Source organism: Notechis scutatus, chromosome 4, assembly GCF_049901735.1.
Source record: "Notechis scutatus isolate UNSWTSFEM ecotype Mainland chromosome 4, rNotScu1.2, whole genome shotgun sequence".
Classification (NCBI taxonomy): Eukaryota; Metazoa; Chordata; class Lepidosauria; order Squamata; family Elapidae; genus Notechis; species Notechis scutatus.
In genome coordinates this window covers 149054733-149067717 of record NC_142012.1, presented here as the reverse complement: position 1 = coordinate 149067717, position 12985 = coordinate 149054733, and the positions used below count along the sequence as shown (strand labels likewise).

Below are 12985 nucleotides of genomic sequence, written 5' to 3'. Positions count from 1 at the left end.
GCAGCAGAAGAGAAGAATGAAGGAGCAGTCTGAGACAGAGAATAACAGGATACTTGGAGGTCTTCTAGTCCAAATCCTGCTCAAGCAGGAAACTATATACTATATACCCATTTCAGACAAATGATTGTCCAATCTCTTCTTAAAAACCTCTAGTGTTGGAGCACCCACAGCTTCTGAAGACAAGCCATCCCACTGATTAATTGTTCTGTCAGGCAATTCCCTCCTTATCTCTAGAATGGTTCTCTTTTTGATTAGTTTCCATCCATTGCTTCTTGTTCTGCCTTCAGGTGCTCTGGAGAATAGCTTGACTCCCTCTTCTTTGTGGCAATCCCCTAGATATTGGAACACTGCTCTCATGTCACCCCTAGTCCTTTTTTTTCATTAAATTCCTGCAACTGTTCTGTGCTTCCAGTCCCCTAATCATCTTTGTTGTTGTTTTTCCTGCACTCTTTCTAGCAAGTACAGCAAGTACCAGAACCAACAGGTTGAATTATAGAGAAGTAGATTCAACTTTTCTTTCAGGAGGAGTTTGCTGACATTAAGAACCAATGGAATAGGTTGCCTCATCAAGTATTATGAGGTCTTTACCAGAGGTCCTCAAATAGGGGCTGGAAAGCCATCTATAGTAACTAAATAAGCAGAGGTTTGGATTAGAAGGAAATTCCTTGCAACTTTTTGATGCTCTGATGAGCAGATCTGCTAGGATTGGAACTAATATTACAGTGGACTCACTGTGAAAAGTTATCATTCTATCTCGATACTAATAGAGTTTGGTGTTTTTTGGGGGGATGAGGTTGCTACAGCTATAATATATAGAAGGGAAATAGAAGAATAAACCAGGTTTAAACAGCATACACATTTTTTAATTTAAAATTTAATTTTACATTTAAATTTAAAAAAAATCAAATAAACAATAAATAAACAAAAATGATACACACATATTACAATAAATTCAGGAAAGTGAAGAATAAAGCTTGCCTACAAAGTTTCATAAGGATCTTTACTATATTGAGGGAGGGTCAGTTCAAAGGCTGAGAGTAAGGTGTGATTTTGGGTCAATCTCAGTACTGGTGGAAAAAAGGAAAGAATTTATAGAAATAAATAAATATGAATAACAAAATAACAGGAGTTGGAAGGGACCTTGGAGGTCTTCTAGTCCAAATCCCACTTCAAGCAGGAAACCCTACACCATTTCAAATGGCTGTCTAATTTCTTCTTAAAAACCTCCAGTGATGACAGGAAAGTTGTTGCACTAGTTAATTGTTCTAATGGTCAGGAAATATCTGCTTAGTTCTAAATTGGTTCTTTCTTTTATTAGTTTACATTCATTGCTTCTTGTCCATCCTTCGGGTGCTTTGGATAATAGGCCCCCATCTTATTTGTGGCAACCTTAGATATTGGAACACTGCCATCATATTACCCCAGTCCTTTAGTTAAACTAGACATACGGAATTCTTGCAACCATTCTTTGTATGTTTTAGCCTCCAATCCCCTAATGAAAAGAAAAAAGGGAGAGGGACACAATTTCAACCTTTCATTAAAAGTTGAGATTCAGAACTCTAGCCTCGGCCCAATACTGCAGGCTACTTCCGCTGACTGTTGGCTGCCAGCAATTTGGCAGTTCAAATCCCACCAGTGTCAAGGTTGACTCAGCCTTCCGAGGTAGGTAAAATTAGGACCCAAAATTGTTGTGGGCAATACGCTGACTGTAATACTCCTTAGAGAGGGCTGTAAAGCACTATGAATCCGCGTATAAGTCTTAGTGCTATTGCTAGTGTTATTGCTAGTGTAATCTGCATGGTGAGTGGAAAGAAGGGGAGTTGTAGTTCAGCAATCAGAATGGTCTTAGTTTCTTCATTAACTTTCCTACTTTCTATACCCTTTGTGTATAATTATTTTTTCTTATTACAACTCACCATGGTTCTATAGTGTCCTGTCAGATAATTTTAGAGCTTTCTCTCAAAGAGTTTAGCAGATTGAATTCCTGCAACCCTAAATTCACTGCCTACAGTAGGTCCCATTCTGACCTCTTGAATGCGTTACTTCTCTGAAATGAAAGACTTTTGCTTACTTCTCATCCATCTTGCCTGGACAATGTACAAATTAAAGCTGAGATGAAAATTAAAAATTAAATTAATTAAAATTAAATTAAATTACAAAATGTATATGTTATATTTCAGTAACATCATGTGAACTTTCACCTCTGAATTTTTCTTTCCAAATATTCTCGAGAGCAGCCCTTTCCCAAAAACAAAGCCTACCCTATTTGTTGGCACTATCATTCCCAGGAACTTTAGATCAAGCTGTCTGACAATTCTGCAAACTGCATTCTGAACCCATCTGTAGGGTACCAGAAGGTGAGAAAGCTGCTGTAGGAGGTGGCTTCTTTTACAGTCATATGAAGTTGGCAAGTACATCCATGTAGATATTTTGAGTGAGTTAACTGCCGTGCATGTAAAATGAATTGCCCACCAGAGCTCTTTTTGGCACATTCCATACAACATCAGCACTGATGCTATACCAGATGCCTGGGGACCCACGAACCTGGAAAGGATTATCTTCTTCCTACTATATAGTTTTTTTATCCTAGTTCAGTCTGCACTGAATAGCCCTATTGAAATATTTAATCCAAGACTGACTTCCCAGGATGGCCATCTTGTGAATGTAAAAATCTCTCTTTTATCAGGAGCAACTTTCCTCTGTTTCGGGGTGATGCTTTTCCAACTCTACTGGGACATCTCAAAAATTAAGCTTGGGACCTTCTTCATGCAAACTATGTATCCTAGGGGCCTCTTTTCAGACAGGACTCTTCCTCCAGCTTATTGCCTAACATTCTTTAGAGATGCTAGGGAATTGAGCTCAGCAATGATTGCATTCTCTCACTGAAGTATTGCATTCTCTCACTCATTGCTAAGAAAAGGATGGCATTTGCTTCCAGGTCTGATTGCTATTTATCCAGATGCTATTTATATTGAGTTACCTTTTTCAAGCATGCTGTCATTTGTGAGCTGATCTGGGAGAGCTGGGACACAGATGGCCCTTTGGGTTCTTTGCCAATAGGTGACCTTATGATCCTCAGAAGTCACCGCTAACAGAATAATAAATTCATGCCTAAAGATAGAGGAAGAATGATAAATTGATAAAAAGAAAATTAGCCAAAAGGGGGAAAACAACAAAAAAGTATATTCCATCGAAAATATGAATTTACATCTTCTGCCTTTTACTTTATAAGTAGATATACAGTCATTAAGAACTTCCAACATGATTAATATGATTGAAACCTATGAATACTACAGAATGTTTTTGTCTCGAGACTGCCTTGCTCCCATTTAATGACTATGAATTAAGCATTATGTTGTACTACATTTGAGTTATGCCCTTCATTTGGCATCTGCTTCCTACTACACAAAGAACTATATTTAAAGCCAGTTCCCCAAACTTGTATTTGTCTGTCTGTAAAACTCAACTATTAGTTTCATTCTTCCATCTGGCAAAATCTTATTCTAGTTATACAATGTTTAACTATTTGGATGCAAAGCCTGAACATTTTGCCATTCTTTCGCATTTGAGAACACACATCTGAGTTTTCTCCCATGGTTTATTGCAAGACCTAAATAAGAATTGTTGAAAAATTGATTATAACAGATTATAAATAAATGATATTTAATATATCCCACCCTAGTTTAATGGGCTGGGAATAATGCTGTTCTGATTTTACGGCAGCAGTTGTTCTAGATCACTTTAGAATATAACACTTCCATAATTTGTTGGAATGTAATTATATATGCACCCTTGATAATCATGGTTGTGATAGACTGTGGTCTGAAAACTAGAGGGAAAAAAAGACTGGAAATATATTTGAAGAAAAGCTGTGATTTTTCTTAAGAGGTTGGGAAACTGTCAGCCAGGAGAGGAATCAAGCAAGAGTCTAGCTTGGAGTCCTTGCACAGTCATAAGTGGCAAAAGCTTGACCACTGTCCCACTCCCCAAGATCCATGAAGCCTTATTTCGTCCAAGGAAAGGCAAGCACTCTGGTGAGATTCTTGTAACATAGGTGTTACTGACTTTCAGTATTCATGAGTGGTTCTGGTTGTTTTCGTCTGACATAAAATACTTTTAAGAATTTTTCCCAATGCATAGAACTGAAAATCATGCAATAGTACTGCCTTGCATTGAGAGCAGCAAAATTCATTACATACTCTACAGATGGAGGTTTACAAGCCTTGCTATTAATGATGAAAGCAGAAGTCTGGTGTTTCTATTACCTTTATATGATTGCATGTAAATCAATTGCCTTGAACTACAAGAAGTATTACAGATCTGCCACTGAAGTGATTAGCCATAAAGATCCACTCTCTGTTCATGCAACGAGCTTGTCTTTGTTTGTGTACTTTAGGTTAAAAAAAATAGGAAAAATGTTTATTAGATAGTTTTCTCATTACTAAAATTACAGGTTAGCCTTTTCCTGAAATATCATTACAGCAAAAACTTGTACAGCCAATTATTTGGAAGTACCATAATGGTAAGATTTGACTGAGCTTTAGCACCAAAATTGAATTTCTCAATTTAAAGAAAAGCATTTATAGAGATGTTATTGTAAGATTGGAGTAGGCCAGGAAACTGTTTATGCTTTTACACCTGTCTTCTAAATAAACAAACATGAGTTAGTAGCCTACCATACTTAAACAGCCTTCTGGGAATGGGGAAAAATAGAAACAACATTTCTCTTTTGAGCCGTCTGTTGCAGCCTATTTGGTTTGTATGCTGAGCATGGAAAAAGGATAAAATACTTCATATTTCTTCTATAATTCCTTTTGTTTAACTACAAAATAAAATTCACCATGCAGTAGAGTAAACCTTATGATGATCAGCCTAAAGGTTGTTTTATGTTGTAGCCCAACTAAGACTGCATCAAGTTATAAAATGTCAATAAGAGATGGAGTTCTAATCATGCTAATACAATGTATTATTTTATTATGGAAAGCACTGACTTTTAAAGCTATGTTTCTCCCCAGCTACACTAAAACTAAGACAGGAGTACAATCTCTATGTGTTTTCTTTTCCAGATGCTTGTCCCATCCAGATCAAATTAGCTTTAATACGATTGCTGTATCATTTCCCATCAGCTGCTGCTCAATCTTTTTGTTAAACTGGTCATATTAGAGGTTCTCTATTTACAAACCATCTTAATACAGGTAGCCCTTGATGTATGACCACAATTGGGATCAGAATTTATGTAACTAAGCAAGGAAGTTGTTAAGTGAGTTGTGCCTTTTGGTGCACACTTATTTAAGTAAATTACTGCAGTTGTTATGTGAATCATGCAGTTGTTAAGGGAAGCCAGGTTCCCCCATTGTCTCTGCATGTCAGAAGCTCACAAATGGAATATCATAAATGGCGATCACATGACCCCAGGACTCTGCAACCATCATAAATAAACAGCCAAATTTTGATCACGTGACCATGGGATTGGGGATGCTGCGATGGTCATAAATATGAAGATCAGTTGTAAATCAATTTTTCAATGCCATTGTAACTTTGAACGTCACTGAACAAACGGCTGAAAGCCGAGGATTGCCTAGGCTATAGAGTTTCAATCCCTTCCATTTGGACTATTTCCTGCATTTTAGTAATCCCCAACTTTCTTAATAATATATAATACTGATTATAATTCATATGTCATTTCTACACATCACCTAGCAAAATATGCAATACAAGGAGCCTCTACGGGTCAATTGTAGCACTAATTCATGTTATATTGCCCAGACCTGTTTGGACATGCTGTGGAACAATTATGTAAACAGATACAAAATTCTCAAAGAAGCCAACATGAGTAAGTTCATTTTTGGAAAAGGAGGAGGAGGAGGAGGAGGAGGAGGAGGAGGAGGAGGAGGAGGAGGAGGAGGAGGAGGAGGAGGAGGAGGAGGAGGAGGAGGAGGAGGAGGGATAATTAAAATTATTTTTGTTAAGTCCCTACTTACTGGCCTTACTTATGTATCCCATTTCTATATTTCTCTTTAACTGATTCTCAAGGTACTTGAGATTTATTTATTTTTTTGAGAAAAAAATCTTGGTGCTTTTTGATTGAAAGTGATGATGGAGGATACAATTGCCATTTTCTGTTCCACACAACATTCCATCACTCTGAAAACTACCTGATTGATTTGTAAGGAAAGATAGAACATTTTTATACATATTTCTCAGTTGCCTTACAACTAAATCTGTACAAGACCACCACATTCACACCACAAGAATTTCAACAATGTTGACCTTGGAAGGAAATTTGAAACAAAATGCTCCTTCATCGATGTATTGATAACACGTAGGAAAGAAAAAAAATACATCAGATGTATTTTTCTGGATCACATTTGTGTAAACTGGTTCTGAAATTGATGTGCTAGATATTTCTCTGGATAATTGCATATGTATATTAAAGAAAAGATCTTATATTATATCCACTTCAGATCAGCATAGCAGCTGGTAAGCAGAGAACTCAAATTTTCAGAGAGAGATTGTCTTTGTCATTTCCCCTAAATGCTTTTTACTTCACCAAATGAATCAGCTTCACGATTTCCCTGCCTATATTTTACCCTCCTACTTGGAATTGCCACATGTTCTCTTCTTCTGATGAATCCCATCTCATCACTGCACTGAACCCACTCTGTTCTTTCTGCAGAAAACGTGTTTGAGAAGCTACATATTCATACTTGTACTGTGGATATTATTAGACATGCAAATAGAGACTAAAATAATGCACTGAGAGTGTAAATCCCGGTTCTTCCCAAGCTCTTCCTCTTGCTCCTTTTTGAGCAAAGGTTTTGGCTGGATAAGGGGATGTCACAACACAATCATTCCTCAATATGCCCTCTTTCAGGCTTTGATTGGAGCTGTACTATGAGCTATGAACTAGAACCTGTCAAAAATATATCTGCAGTGAAACTAGAAAACCTCTCGCCATATGCAGACTATCTGAATTCACCAAGGCATAACTGCTAACTACTTACCTATAGTGATGTAATAGAGGAATTTTACAGGCAGGAGGCTGAATGCTAGTGAAGATGTCCTCATTACTAAAAAATATAACACATCTACCACACATTTTGTTAGATAAGCCTTCCTGATGTTTTAGTATGTGCTCCATGGTTCATTGCCATGAGCCATATTACCCTTGGGAACTAAAATCCAAAATATCTGAAAGGCATCAAGTTGGTCCAAACAACTGATTTCATTCCTTACTGCCATGATATTCCACAGAATGCCATAGCATTCTACCCTATGTTCTACCTATTTTTCTCATATCTAGCTTAATTTGGAGAGAGTTCACATCAAGTTCCATCACTTCAGTAAGTGATTGCTGTTCACTTGGGAAAGTAGCTTTTTCTTTTTCGGTTGGGAAGATTTTGCCAACTCAGAGCCTTCCCAGAAAGAGGTCCAAATTAAAAAATTTCAGTCCCTAGCTGGATGGGGGAAAAGAGAAGATGTTCAGGATAGCTACACCCTAGAATCTCTCCAGATATATCTAGACCATTATAGCTTTAGTTTGGCAAGATTCTGTCCATTAAGTGTAAGCTAATAAAGGATTGAACTTGATTGGATCTTGCTATCTTGTCTCTGGGCTTGTGTTTGACAGTCTTCTATCTCTTAATTAGTCTCTATTCCCACCTCTTTAGCCTCAAGTTGCTATGAATCTAAATATTTTAAAAATGCAAGGAGAATAGAAAAATCCAAATACATTACACTACATACTTTAATCAATTTATCATACTGGCCAATCCTTCTTTAACTGCAATGATAGAAATTACTCACTGTTAGAACCAAGAAGTTGTAAGTCCTTGAGCAAGTAATCTTTCATAATCTCCCTTAGCCGGGAAGATATATCTAAATGTTTTGATTGCTGTTAGATCCCCCAGTTGTATCTCAGAAAGCTGAAGGCACTCCAGAACACACATAATTTCTAAAAAAAAAAAAAAAAAGGAAAGAAAAGCTGAAGCATTTCTGGCTTTTCATTTAAAAAATGAAAAAGTGGGTAGAACTGATTTTTTAAAATCATGCATAGGATGAAGAAATTTATTTATTTTGCTAGTAGCATAAGATCTCCTTCTTGTTACCTAGCTCTCATAGTCAGTAAGTTTGAAACTATATGAAATATGTTTTCAGCAAACATGAGAACATAAGAACCTTTTTGAGGATCTGTCATAATTTCAAATGTTCTCTAAGTAACCATTTGTTAAGCCAGAATGGCTAATGAAATTAGTTCAGTCATGGCTAGTTTATATAAATACCTGTATTACTGAATGCTGAATCAGTCCTAGAAAGTGTAGTAGTTGGATCCAAGCACCAACTTGTCATGTCTACTGCCTTCAGTGCTTATAAAAAGGAGTTAAAATAGATGACTGCAGATGGCACCCATTTATGGTGCGCTGGGTCAGAATGCCAACATTCTGCATACCCACACCACTTATTGGGCATTGGGATGATGAATTTGTTTAATGGCATTCATGGGCTTGCAGATGAAAAGATGCTAGATCATGAGTTTACAGGGGAAAAAACTGTGAACTGAAGGCAGTTTACTAAAAGTGAAGCAGACAATGTGGTGGAATGAAGAGCCAGCAAGTAGACTAACTCTTCATAATTCCTTTCTGGACAAGGAAAGGACTTCAGATCAATCACAACTGTCCCTGACTGTTCTCCTCATGAGGAGACCATAAGACAGGGGTCTTCAGTTGGTTTAGAGCTCTGGGAAATAAGGGGATAGAAGTCTTTTGGATCAAACCATGTTCAGTGCCCTAAAAAGGACATGGAGTTTGCATACTTCTTTTTCTAATCACTTTTGGAAATTGCTTGTTAACTGCTTTCCAGCTATTAGGAACCTTTGGATCGACAAGTTTTATAGTACCAAGTGAGTTTTCTTTAAATACAAGTTTAACGACTTAATTATTTTCTTTTGCAATAAACAGCAAAAGGGTGATTAGAACTTGATTTCGGAAATCTATAAATGGACTTAGGATCCAGATGGATTTGAAATAAGATTTTGGAATTAATTATAACAATCCTTTTGTGGGAAAATCTTTTTAAAATAAGAGAAATGAATTCTCTTTTTTAAAAAAGATGACAGGATCAGACTTTGCAGGTTAAACAGTAGAGTGAATCAGGAGGAACTAAAGGTCACAATTAAAGAACAGTTAAATTGGACTATTAATACAGAATGAAACAACATATTTTAATATTGCATATATTGAAAGATAGTTTTGAACAATGAACCTAGAAGTTAATTTTTAAAAGGTCTGCCTCTATATACAGTATATATAGATTATGTTTCAAAGACATTATAAAAGAGAGACAAGTTTTACCTGACAGGTGGAACTTATCTGAAAGTGGATTTTAAAATGACAAGACTACAAGAATCCTATAAGAAATGTTACCCTGGACAATTACAAGGCATATACAAGTAACAACAACAAAAAGAGAGAGTAATTTGAATAATTTTGCTGTATTGGGTTTGCAAGAGGTTTGTTAAAGTCTTGAAGAAGTTTGTGAAAAGGTTTAAATATTTTTTTTAATCAAGTTCTATAGTATGCCATTATTCCAAGGGACTAAAGAACAATATTGCTAAAAGTAAAAGAAAGGAATATAGAATTGGTTTATTTGACCAAAGTTAAAACAGGGACATTGTTATCTCTGGTAACCCTTAATGGACTTTGCTGATCAGGACTGAACAATAAGCTTTAAGGATTTGTATATAGGTAAAAGTATAGATATGGGAAGAGATCACTTGCATTTTAAGAAAAAGTGATAAATTACTAAAATTATTGTGATAAAAGGGAAGTTATTTCTTTATGTTTCTTTTCTTTTTCTTTATTCTTATTTTTTTCTTTTTCTTTTTGTTTCTATTTTCATTTCTTCACTTTCTTTTTTTAGTCTGTATTAATTTTTACCTGTTTGATTGTGCCTTTGAATAAAAAACAAATGCTATGCCACATGGACCATTTTATATTATTAAAACAAGCAGGCAACATGACACATTATTATCCCACATTACTGCTGGACTTCTAGAAGCCTCTGTTCTAATGGTGGTTGCACTGTTGCAATCATGGGCTCTTTGCCAATCTCCAGGCTTCAGCAGAAGCTTTGCCACTCACTAGATGCCAGCCCTACAATGACTCTTTCTCTTCATTAGTTGCATTATTTTTTCTCAGTACGGTGGCTGTAGCTTCTACACTCCAATCTCTCTCTCCCTGGTTCCAGTTTGAAAAGGAATGTAGGGAGAAGTCCTATTAGATTTCATCCAGCAGTTAAAATTGGAAGGTTAAAAATGACTGCACTCCAGAGGGGTGTGGTAAGCCTTATGGAAAGCCTCTGTAGAAATGTAACGCTCATATAAGATTCTTAGAAAGGGGCACTTCCTTATCAGCATCCCTGCCCTTGTTTGTGTCCAAGCCTGGGCAGTGGCTTGGATCATCACAATGGAGAGAGGAAAGAGACTAAACAAAAAATATAGAGGCTCTCTGTTTTCAAATAAAATGCCCCATAGGACATAGAATGGTTAATCTGGTTCCCTAAACATTTAAATGGTCTTACCAACAGTACTGTTTTATTTCCTGGAAAAACCAATGCATAGATCTAGATTTAAAACCTGCAGGGTCCAGTGCATTTCAAAGCAACAAACAGCAATGCATATAAAAGGACTAGCTATAAAACAATCAGTAGTTTTAAAGCCTCAGCAACAAAGTCAGATGAATAATCTAGGCTGTGGAGAAAATTGCCTTTAAAAAAAAGAAAGAAAGAAAGATTAAATTGAAAAATCCCAGTATTTATGATTACTATATTTCTAATAGTGACTTCAGTAAAGAAACTAGTCCATGAACAGTGTTTTAAACATTTTAGGATCCTAAAGAACGTGCTTACATGGGTCCTATATTTTATAACTTCCCCCCAAGTCTCTTCCCTTTCTCCAGAGAGACCCAATTCAGACATTTTACTTTTTTTTTTAAAAAAAAGGAACTATATAGGAATAATCCTATATATAGGACTATTAAGGAAAAATATGCAGAGAAAGATGTCCTTCATTCCTCACCCATCATCTGGGATGTCCTTGTTGCATATTCATACAACAGAAAATGGTGTTTTATTTGGGATAAGCAACTGGCTTCCTGGGATCCAATTCAGTCCCCAAGCACCCATTTTCAAGCACCCATTTTCAAGCTAAGGATCTTCTCTCAAATGCATCACATGAATTAAAACAGAGGATCAGAATTCAGCCCTCAGAGATCTTAGCTACTTTCAAATGCAAATGAACTAAGCAGCTGCAATGTTCTACTAAGAATTCAGGTGCATAACCACTGTCCAGAAAAGAAACAAGGCTTGACTGAAAGAGGAAACCCAGTCTTAGCCATCAAACCTGTAATGCAAAATAGTTGCCATAAAATTCTAGTTTCTGATACAAATAATAATACAAGAAGAAGAATACAACAGGATACAGAAGAATAATACAACAGGAAAATAATTACAATAATCTGTATCCTATTTAAAATGACATCTAAATTAAATCAAATGTATGTTTTCGCTCTGTTGGCTCTGCCTATTTCTTATCTCTTTTCCATGCACTTTTTGGGGTGTAGGTCTTGATACATCACTGAAATGCCAATGATATCCTTGGAATAATAAAAAGAAGCTTTCCATTTCCATATTATTCTCATATTGACAATCATTGCTGAATCAACCTATTGCTGATCTTCTTCTCCAATTCAGCTCAAAAAACAGATCCAATAAACTATATAGGGGCAGGGGATACTGTAAACCAAAACCTTGTATTGTTTTTATATTTAATCTAATCCAGATCTGTCACAGTAACTGCGATTGTCACTTTCTCTTAAAGCATACAGTTGAAATTGATCATTTTGACACTTGCCTGATACTCCCAGCAATGGACCATCACTAATGGTCTACCTGAAAAAGACTGTGCATATAAACACTTTCACTTTAGTGCGTTAAGTACTAGCATATATTCACAGGCGTGACACAAAAGTATGGCTAAAGGGCAAATACTGAGCTTGCAATGGAATAATTCCTATTCAGACCTGTAGATACTGTTTTGTACTCTGGTTGGAAGGAATAACTCCTGGAGAAAATCCTTATGGGATGGGCCATGCCAAAGAAGATTAGACTGAACACCCTGCTTGCTGGGCAGCCTGAAAGAAAGCATCCTGACTAAGTTTGCTTTAGGTAGTGAACAAAACTACCTTCATTATGTTTCAGTGGCTGGCAACCACTATCTTTCAAGCCAACCTACCTCCCAGAGCTGTGATGGTAAAAAAACGGGATAAGAACGTGCTATCTTGTTAGCTCCAGGAGGAAAAGCAGGAGATCATCTATAGAACAAGAACATCATCAACAACCCTTACATGCTGCATCCAAAGTGTGCTGAAAGTCAGCAACAAATATGAGGCATACACTTATTTCAATCCTTGTCATCTCTAGGGAGAGATGGGGAAATTCCTACTCTGAGCCTTCAGAGCCCTACTGATATTTAGTGTAGATATACTGACCTAAGTCTATGTAGAAGACCACTTCCTCTGATGTTCACTCCTTGGAAGAAAGTCAATGCTCCAAGTGCAATGCAGATAAGGTCCCTCTCTCTCTCTCTCTCTCTCTCTCTCTGTGTGTGTGTGTGTGTGTGTGTGTTGTGGCCATGTGGGAGGGTCCTTACTGCCTGCCATCATGTGAATGAACCTTCTCTAGTGGCTTTGGTTGCCAGGTGAAAAGTCATGTCCCTCTTCCCCTCAAGAGCCCTCCCATCTTCCACCATCACGGTGGACCTGAACATGACAAGAGTGCGCCCTCCACTCAGCCCCTTTCCCTCAGGACGCCTGGTTTCCTCAAATTAGTCTTATTAAGTTAGGCGAGACTTACTCCAAACGAAGTGCAGGTGGGATGGTCCCCCGCAACTAGATTCCAGCAGATGGTCCAAGCTGCGAAGCTCTCTTGG

The 12985-nt window shown here is 37.0% G+C and overlaps 1 long non-coding RNA gene across 1 annotated transcript in view; it reads right to left on the bottom strand.

The window, feature by feature from the left end:
• The window catches only part of LOC148130961 (uncharacterized), a 59268-nt gene extending 46373 nt beyond the window's left edge, over positions 1–12895 (bottom strand). The window contains exons 1-3 of the long non-coding RNA XR_015749511.1: positions 12546–12895; positions 7807–7954; positions 2981–3111 (exon numbers count right to left, since the gene is read on the bottom strand). This is a non-coding gene — a long non-coding RNA (uncharacterized LOC148130961). The remainder of the gene's footprint in view (positions 1–2980; positions 3112–7806; positions 7955–12545) is intronic.
• Positions 12896–12985: the final 90 nt, after the last annotated feature.